Consider the following 11,176-nt stretch of genomic DNA (forward strand, 5'->3'; position numbering starts at 1 on the left):
AATGTAACCGATAAGGTAAACAGACTCTGTTTATTCCCTTATAAATATTGTATGACGTTTGCGCATGGAAATTTTCGTTAGTACACAAATGTCGATGTTTTGAAATGTTGTTTCACTTCTCAACATTCCACTGCATAAAACTGATCAAGGACATGCGTTACGAACATTGCTTTGGCCATTAATAAACTGTACCACTGTTAGTTCCTCATTTCCATTACTATATTCCAATCTTTTCTACATGGATGGTAACTCATAGCCTCACTTTCACCATTCCATACTGGGCTAGGTGAATTGGTGTAACGTGATGGGCAGAGTGAATATACCCAGAGATGGTGGTGCCTTAATGTGTCTTGACATGACATGATGATCAGTGTGAATTGGCGTTCTCTATATTCACTCAATATTATTATCAGGAGTTCTTGTATCTTGAGCATAAAATTCTTTCTCCCCAATGAAACTAGCTACACTATTAGCGAACGACCAGCTTCTCAGGCAGAGAGATTCTGTAGCAAGAGCACCTGTAGTGGGAGAAGCTACATGCTCTTATTTCGTAAGTGACTAAAGATCTGAAGCACACCTAGCACTCAGCTGAAACTGGAAAGCTGTCAACTGACATCCCACACTCATGTGATGCGATCTTCGTTTTGACTGAAAAATTTACGAAAGCATTTTTAAGGATTCGATTAGAGCTAAATGTTTGTGACAATCAAGACTGTAAATATCATTTCTGTTCTTTTCATTCGCAGCAATTTAAGTTGTGCTCTTAGGTTCCTACCTAACCACACTCTCGAAATTCGTGACTTATTGCGAATAAACAATGAAGTATTGCTGACAAGCAAGACTATAACATGATTACTGTTGGTTTTACCCATAGCAATTTAAGCCTTATTTTTAGGTTCCTGCCTAAACAAACCATCAGAAATCGCTACATATTCAGAAAAAAGGTTCAAAGGTTTGTGGCTAGTAAGAATATAAATGTCACTGCCAGTTGTATTACTCACAGCAATTCCATTTTTTGTTTTTTAATCAGAGTGCAGTCATAAAATGGGAGGAACTCATTACTGAGAGAGTATGCTCTTGTATATAAATAAAATCGAATATTGGAGCATGTACTTCTGTTATATGACTAAGAAACTCCCAGAATGTGTTACAAATGTGAAGATGAAAAAAAGATGTTCTGAACACAGTGTGTCAGTAACTGGCATTTAATTATAATAAATCGGACTGAGAGTGACACTCGTTCATTGCACCTTTACCTTAAAATGGCATACGGTTATAACAAGTGATTTTTAATACAGAAACATAGACATATGATGAATCCAACATGATGGCTCAAAAGCAGCAGTGACAGACATCATGTGACCACTTTCCGATTTCAGTGTAATGTGACACACGCAGGGTGACAATTATTGAACTATATGAAACAAAATCGTCATAATTTCTGAATGGTGTGCGTTAGGACGTCCAAACTGTACAGTTGGCTGTGGGCCATTACGGGAATTAGCATGCGCATGCACACGCGCCTTCTTTTGCAATTTGCTCACGAAAATGTCATGGTACAGTGTAAAATTGGGCATTTGAAGGACTGGAAATCCGATAGAGAAGTTTCTTTATCCTCAACGAGTGACTTGGGGTGTGCAATATCCAGTCACCAACAACTGGTGCGATATTCCCTGTTGGCACAGAGACTACCGAACGATACATGAATGTTTTGGAAGATGATTTCATCCCCATTATCCAAAGAGACCCTGATTTCGACAAGATGTGGTTAATCTAAGATGGAACTCGACACCATCGAAGCAGGTGTGTGTCCTGGTGGAGCTTTCTGGAGACCGCATTCTGGCTCTGGGCAACCCAGAGGCCAGTGGCAAGAGCCTCGATTGACCGCCATTTTCTCCGGATCTAGACACTTACGACACCTTTCTGTGGTGTTATATTAAAGACAAGGCATACTGCAATAGCCCCATAACCATTGCTGAGCTGAAATCACTCGTTTAGAAGGTCATTGACAGCATCGATATTCCGTCCCTTCAGTGCGTAATTCAGAATTTCGCTATTCGTCAGTGCCACTTCATGGCCAACGACGACAGGTGTATCGAAAGTGTCATTAACCTAAATCCGAATATCGGTAGTGACGTTTACATTCTGAATAAAGTGTGTGCATGCCTTAGGTTGTAACTAATTCACATTTTTTTTCATGTAGTTAAATAATTAACACCCTGTGCTGTATTTTTAGTCACTAGTCTCATTTCCTGGGAGATACTCGATTCACCTTGGTAACTTTTCTATGTGATGTAACTATGATATAACTACAACTTGTACACTACTGGCCATTAAAATTGCTACACCAAGAAGAAATGCAGATGATAAACAGGTATTCATTGGACAAATATATTACACTAGAACTGACTTGTCATTACATTTGCACGCAATTTGGGTGCATAGATGCTGAGAAATCAGTATCCAGAACGACCACCTCTGGCCGTAATAACGGCCTTGATACGCCTGGGCACTGAGTCAAACAGAGCTTGGATGCCGTGTACAGGTAGAGCTGCCCATGCAGCTTCAACATGATACCACAGTTCATCAAGAGTAGTGACTGGCGTATTGTGAGCGGCCAGTTGCTCGGTTACCATTGACTAGACATTTTCAGTTGGTGAGAGATCTGGAGAATGTGCTGGACAGGGCAGCAGTCGAACATTTTCTGTATCCAGAAAGGCATGTACAGGACCTGCAACATGCGGTCGTGCATTATCCTGATGAAATGTAGGGTTTCATGGGGATCGAATGAAGGGCAGATCCACGGGTCGTAACACATCTGAAATGTAACGTCCACTGTTCGAAGTGCCGTCAATGCGAACAAGAGGTGACCGAGATGTGTAACCAATGGCACCCCATACCATCGCACCAGGTGATACGGCAGTATGGCGATGACGAATACACGCTTCCAATGTGCGTTCACCGCGATTTCGTCAAACACAGAGGCTACCATCACGATGATGTAAACAGAACCTGGATTCATTCGAAAAAATGACGTTTTGCCATTCGTGCACCCAGGTTCGTCGTTGAGTACACCATCGCAGGCGCTCCTGTCTGTGATGCAGGATCAAGTGTAACCGCAGCCACGGTCTCTGAGCTGATAGTCCATGCTGCTGCGAACGTCGTCGAACTGTTCTCGCAGATGGTTGTTATCTTGCAAAAGTCCCCATCTGTTTACTCACGGATCGAGACGTGGCTGCACGATCCGTTACAGCCATGCGGATAAGATGCCTGTCATCTCGACTGCTAGTGATACGAGGCCATTGGGATCCAGCACGGCGTTCCGTATTACCCTCACTGATTCCATATTCTGCTAACAGTCATTGGATCTCGACCAATGCGAGCAGCAATGTCGTGATACGATAAACCGCAATCGCGATAGGCTACAATCCGACCTTTATCAAAGTCGGAAACCTGATGGTACGCATTTCTCCTCCTTACACGAGCTATCACAACAACGTTTCACCAGGCAACGCCGGTAAACTGCTGTTTGTGTATGAGAAAATGGTTGGAAACCTTCCTCATGCCAGCATGTTGCAGGTGTCGCCACTGGCGCCAACCTTGTGTGAATGCTCTGAAAAGCTAATCATTTGCATATCACAGCATCTTATTCCTGTCGGTTAAATGTCTGTCTACAGAACATCATCTTCGTGGTGTAGCAATTTTAATGGCCAGTAGTGGAGGTGCCCAGATTCGACTTTCAGGGATGTCTATCGACTTTCACAATTGTGTCAAGTCTCAGTGCAGTGAGCATCTCATGGAACAGTCATCTACGTCGTGTTTATGGGAACTTATCACCCCTGTGAGTGTACAGCCTCATGATTTCACCTGGGAGTTGGCATTGCCATCATGTTGACACATGCCATCACCTAGAGAACGTTTACCAAACTGAAATAATACGACTGGTTGCTGTTCTAAATACGTATTTGTTTTCAAGGATGAAAATAATGTGTGGATAAAAAGGTTAAGTTCTTTTCAGAAACAGCTTCAAACACAAAATCATTGTGTGTACCTCATTAGCATTAAACAGTTGAAACTAATTGATTGGATGTGCAGCAGTGGATAAATCACATCTTCCATCATCTTAAACGCTTTTACTTTGATCTGTTTGTTAACTTCGTTCTAACTGATCTTTTTATTTACTTGAGGACCATGTGAATATGTAATTTTGTGTGTTTACATATACTGCATTATATGTGCTTTGCATAATAAATGTAATATTACCACAACATTCTTCTGATGCTATAAAAAGATTGTAACTATGGAATATCATTGTCACTTTGGTAACCATTCTTGCTCATGAATTGAAGCAGCGACTCATATCTTTTACTGGTATATTTATTACAATTTTGGAAACTATTGTTATCTTTTCTGCCAACTTCATGCTCGTTATTTACATAATTGTAGATTATGAGAAGTACTTAGGAATAAGCTTCCCAATTGTGAAAGTGTGCTCATTATGTGAAATACGTTCTAATTTCTGTGAATTCACTGTGAGTAAAATGACCTTCTTCCTTTGCACTTGAAAGTAACTGATACAATGGGAAGAAACAGAAGCAGGTACTCTACTTTACCAGTACCAGAATCTATTTCTTCTGCATGTGTATAAAATATTCTTATATGGAAAATAAGTCTGCTAAAATAACTATCTTGTTAGAATTCTTTTATAATTTGTCCACAGCTGAGACTAAGTTATCTTTTAATTCTTTTTCTGATGTATCAGTTTTTTTCTATGATTTTTATTTTGAGCAGTACTTATTTTGTTTTACCAAATGAACAACATGTTCAAATCATTTACTGACATTTTCGTGTTTCATGATTATTTCTTAATTATTGGCAACAACAACTACTCCTGGAAGAGAGTGCCCTTATATTTATGTAATATTGAATATTACAGAACATACTTTCCTTAAATTAAGAAGATCCCAGATTCATTTAGAAAAGCGAAGGGCAAAATTAAATTAAAAGGAGCAGCACATGTAACAATGCGCCAATGGCTCTCTTGTTCATAACCTAACATTTTATCCATAACGCTACTGTGGGCACAAGCTAACATGGCACTCGGTTTCCATTTTAGAGACCCTAAAGACTTCAACTGCCATTACCTTTTTACCTTATAATAATTACAACAAATTGTACCAATGACGATACACCTTCAAGAGATTCTCAGTATTTGAAGCAGGATATATACATCGGACATATGTTGTAGTTTAAAAACCATCAAATATCATGACTATAACTTCTCCAACTTCTCATAAGTTGATAAGACCACGAAAGTTGATAGACGTCTATAACGATCGGAACTGGGCATGCAAGCTTCATAACGATGTCACAGAAAAATGTTAAGGCATCAACATAGGGAACGAGGCAGCTAATGTCGACGTGCACACAGACAGGATATCCCAAATCACGAGACACAGCACCATCAGCACACACCGTGAGCTTGTAAATGTGATTTTGCTCCCCCAGCGCTCTTTAGCAGCAGTTGTCTTTACTTATCTCACAAACCGTATAGGCTGTTCAGGAAAATGGACACTTGTGGAATTCTTTTGTTAGCTCTATTAAAAAGCTCATTTCCTTTCTTGTCCACATGGTTGTCATGTTCTTCTGACAGTGGTATACATAAATAAAATCTTCAGTGGCCGTGAACATGTAATAAGGCAAAAATGAAAGATACATACCTACTCAAGAAGAACTTCAGCTTATTAAAGTTTACCAAATTGGACAAATTAGCTCTTGTCAGAGAGTACTCTTTATTTACATAATATCAAGTATTACGGAAATGATTTCGGTTAATTACATAGGAAACTTCCACAACCTTTTAGCGAATATGAAGGTGAAAAAAAATGGTTGCAGTGGGATGCAAACCCTCTTTTCACCCACTGCTGGTTCTCGACGTGGTGCCTCAACAGACTATGCTATGCTGAGACTCAGCTTCAATGGGCTTCGTATTTTATCTTACAATATTCTAAAGGCATTAATGGCCGAAGTGTTATTGACATTTAATTCTAACAAATCCTAACAAGAACAACAGATTTTCCTGAATCTTCAGCTGGCCATTGCGTTAAAATGGGCTACTTTCGTAACAAGCGAGCTATAATGCGAAAGTAACTAAATACAAAAATTCTTTAATCGCCAATATGACGTTTCCCGTCATTTTATGACAGCAAATGATACTAATAACGATTCGTTCTTGAGACATTCAGTGTGCCAACACTTAGAAACAATATAAAGGGTGTTTGAAAATGAATATATGGGTTTTAAGGCTTTATATCATTAACTAGTTTTAATAGATGATTATAAATAATACATCAGATGAAAGAGCAATTCAGACAGTTTTGTTTGTATACCTGTGCCAAAAGAGAAGAGTATAGTACAGTCAAGTGGGGTGAAGAATGTGTTGAACGAGTGAGAGTCTTTTTACACGCATCCCCAAGAAACTAGTTCTGAAGGCTATTCGTGAATGACCAGTTCCAGTGACATCTGTGTGGAAGCTTTTGAGAAGGCACTTACAACTACGTCCTTATCGTTTGCAGTTGTTACAAGCACTAAGGCCTGCAGGCTATGAAGGTCAATTTTGAGAACAAATTGTTGCTGAATTACGATGAAGAGTTTTCTGGATTGTGTGTTTCCAGTGATGAATCGATATTTCACATAAGTGGAAATGTGAACCTAATGACCTAATCTGCGCATCTAGGAGTCAGCAAATCCCCATGAGATGGAACAGTAGCAACGAGACTCCCTTAAACTGAATTTTTTTCTGCCATACGCCAGCAAAAATTTTACGAACCTTTTTTTTTCGGCGAAGCAACTGTAACTTGTTGTTTCCTATGTTGATGACCTAGAATTATGGCCTTTCCGCAACTGTTGTACCCGATCGCTGGATTGGCAACAAGGGAGTGGATGATGGAGCTTGTTTTGCATGACCTCTACGTTTACATACAGTGTGACACCAAGTGATTTTTCTTTTGAGGGTTCATAAAGATTCATATGTATGTGCCTCCACTGTCAGCTGACCTACACGACTTTAGAAACAGCATTATTGCAACAATTACTCCAGACAGACTGACAGAGGTTTGGGAAGAAATATCCGATGGACTCGATGTGTGACAAATGATGCTCGTGTTGAATACTTGTAAGAAAACTGTTGGAGTTACTCTATCATTTAATGTATTATGTATCATTTTAATTTGAATGTAATAAATGCCACAAAGCCTTGAAACCCATGTATTCAGTTTGAAACACCTTTTATATTCACACCATGTAATGTATAACATCAAACCCAAGGAAAATGGCCTTTTACTGACGCTGATAAATACAGCATGGCGTCTGCCACAAAACTCATAGAGCACCATGTCAACTTTAACTAACTCATCCCAAGAGCTATTGGCTTTACTGAGATGAATTTATTGAAGCAGCAAAATCTGTTTGTGGTGGAGGGAGCGTTCTTGCTTCCAGTTAATTTTGCTTTACATTGTACATTGCCGAAATGTCGAAGAACTCGTTTCATGGTTCATGTGACACAATGGCTCCTCATCGAGAAATAGCAGAAAGCAAAGTGAGATAAAACATAGAGCGCCACGTCAATGTTAACTAACTCGTTCCGTGAGCTGTCATCTTTAATGGGGTGAAGCTAGGGTCTCCCCAAGCAGCAAAATATCTCTGGGCATAGATAATTTCTAAAATCGTTGCTTAGCGATATTTTTGGCAGCGAAAGATACTCATTAGGAAGAATCATTTGAATAAACTGAAACATTTTACGATATGACATAGTGCTACTGATAGACAACGTCATTCTGAGTATACACATTTCCAACAGAAATTTTCCCCTCTCAGGTTTGTGACTAACACCCTCAGAAATTACGCAAGTTTGGAAAAAAACAGCCAAATATTTGTGACAACTAAGCAATATAGATGCCACTGCTGCATTATTTCACTGGCAGCGATTTCATCCTTTGTTTTCTAATCAGACAGAAGTCACATAATCGAAGTAATCCATTCCTGAGAGAGCACACTATTATATGCCCATAACATCGAATACTGCAAAACATACTTATATCACATGAATAAGAAAGTTCCAGACTGTGTTAGAAGTGCTAAGATAATATAAATCTTACCACTTTTACAGAGTATTTATTTACCATTTAACAGCTTCACATAACAACATAACATAATAAAAAGCAAACTCATTTTATAGATACTAATACAAGCTGAAACACATTCATATTTCAGTCTTTAGTAAGGAAGTCCGTAAAGAATTGTTCATTGAGATATTTCTTAGATGATATTTTTGTAGAATTCTCATTGCATTAGTATTTTGCATAAGGTTTTAGGTCAAAATATCATCATAAAGTTAAAATATTGGAATTGTGGGAAAATACGTGTACATAATTCTGTAGTTGGGATGACAAGTTGCTTCTCATCTTCATCCCATACGTACACCAGATAATATAAGTTGTCCATTAAGTTAAGTAGAAAAATTACTTGTGCTATGATCTACAAGGTTGCATGTTGATTTACTTTGACAAACAGTCTCCATTTGGGTACCATTGTGTTAGGAACCTGTATATTGTTTATGCCCATTCCATTGACCAGTTGAATCATGTCCCTCACTGTGTCCCATATCGCTGGAAATTTTAGGGACTCACAATGGTGTTCATTTGTTTCCTCTAAATTACTATTTCCACATACAGCTGATGACTTTAACTGAATGGAGCAGAGCTTGGAAATGGCCACTATTGTCCAGTTTATCACTTTGTATCAAGTCGATATTGCATCTTCTGGTATGATTTTCATTGGTAAATTCTCCCACTGGACTTACCTATTGTGCTGCCATAATCACAGCTCCCATTTATTGGGAATTGGTATCCCTTTGAGAGCTATGGTCATTTTACTAACTTTTTCTTGTATTATGATGTCTCTTGATAAGCAACTTTTATTGAGATAGTGATTTGGATTAAATTTAACGACTATAGAATACTGACAATATTAATCGGTATTAGGTCTGATGTCAGGCGAATTTGTGAAACAATACAGTAGTTTGTGATTGTGCTCCGTTTTCTATTACACACTCAGTTCTTTTGATGAATAGTGATGTACATTTTGCGTGCAAGTCCATTAGGTCCAGTCCTCCCTTGTTTATAGTGATGGTGCTAGTCTGCAGGGAGACCTTAAAAATTTCAGCCCTCCATATAAACCAATATATCGCTTGCTGAATAGCCCTCTCTATTGTTTTGGGCACTGAGAGAATCTGAGGTATGTACCACAGTTTTGCGAATTTTTGTCTGTTGGTTAGCTTTACATTTTTCTGTCATAACTAGATTTCTACCTGTGTGTATTTTTACTAACATTCTTATTTTATACGGTGTCATGTAGCAGTGGAGAGCCTCCATTCTTTGTGGCTTATTTGTCATAATGACATCTAACATTTGGTGTTGATCTCTGATAATAAACAAATTCCACTGTATGTTCCACTTTTTATTTGCAGTTAGCAACAATACAGTTTTTTTGGAGTTAGCAGAACAACCTGTAGCTTTTACTGTACTGTCAGAGGATGTTATGTAAGATATCAGCATTTCTCGAACCTTCTGTGAAAACATCCTAGTTATAAGTTCAGTATGTGAACTATTCGTTTTCTACTTAGATTATTTGGCACTCACAACATATGATATGGAGGAGAGGATCTAAAGCTATTGCATACATTATCATAGAAACTTGTCTAATTGAATTGTTGGTGCAGCTTTTCTTATATAATCTACCATTGATAATGATTTGTGACACAATATCTACATCTACATCTACATCCATACTCCGCAAGCCACCTGACGGTGTGTGGCGGAGGGTACCTTCAGTACCTCTATCGGTTCTCCCTTCTATTCCAGTCTCGTATTGTTCGTGGAAAGAAGGATTGTCGGTATGCCTCTGTGTGGGCTCTAATCTCTCTGATTTTATACTCATGGTCTCTTCGCGAGATATACGTAGGAGGGAGCAATATACTGCTTGACTCTTCGGTGAAGGTATGTTCTCGAAACTTTGACAAAAGCCCGTACCGAGCTACTGAGCGTCTCTCCTGCAGAGTCTTCCACTGGAGTTTATCTATCATCTCCGTAACGCTTTCGCGATTACTAAATGATCCTGTAACGAAGCGCGCTGCTCTCCGTTGGATCTTCTCTATGTCTTGTATCAACCCTATCTGGTACGGATCCCACACTGCTGAGCAGTATTCAAGCAGTGGGCGAACAAGCGTACTGTAACCTACTTCCTTTGTTTTCGGATTGCATTTCCTTAGGATTCTTCCAATGAATCTCAGGGTGGCATCTGCTTTACCGACAATCAACTTTATATGATCATTCCATTTTAAATCACTCCTAATGCATACTCCCAGATAATTTATGGTATTAACTGCTTCCAGTTGCTGACCTGCTATATTGTAGCTAAATGATAAAGGATCTATCTTTCTGTGTATTCGCAGCACATTACACTTGTCTACATTGAGATTCAATTGCCATTCCCTGCACCATGCGTCAATTCGCTGCAGATCCTCCTGCATTTCAGTACAATTTTCCATTGTTACAACCTCTCGATACACCACAGCATCATCTGCAAAAAGCCTCAGTGAACTTCCGATGTCATCCACCAGGTCATTTATGTATATTGTGAATAGCAACGGTCCTATGACACTCCCCTGCGGCACACCTGAAATCACTCTTACTTCGGAAGACTTCTCTCCATTGAGAATAACATGCTGCGTCCTGTTATCTAGGAACTCTTCAATCCAATCACACAATTGGTCTGATAGTCCATATGCTCTTACTTTGTTCATTAAACGACTGTGGGGAACTGTATCGAACGCCTTGCGGAAGTCAAGAAACACGGCATCTACCTGTGAACCCGTGTCTATGGCCCTGTGAGTCTCGTGGACGAATAGCGCGAGCTGGGTTTCACATGACCGTCTTTTTCGAAACCCATGCTGATTTCTACAGAGTAGATTTCTCGTCTCCAGAAAAGTCACTATACTCGAACACAATACGTGTTCCAAAATTCTACAACTGATCGACGTTAGAGATATAGGTCTATAGTTCTGCACATCTGTTCGACGTCCCTTCTTGAAAACTGGGATGACCTGTGCCCTTTTCCA

The sequence above is a fragment of the Schistocerca cancellata genome, chromosome 9 (genome assembly GCF_023864275.1).
Source record: "Schistocerca cancellata isolate TAMUIC-IGC-003103 chromosome 9, iqSchCanc2.1, whole genome shotgun sequence".
Taxonomy (NCBI): domain Eukaryota; kingdom Metazoa; phylum Arthropoda; class Insecta; order Orthoptera; family Acrididae; genus Schistocerca; species Schistocerca cancellata.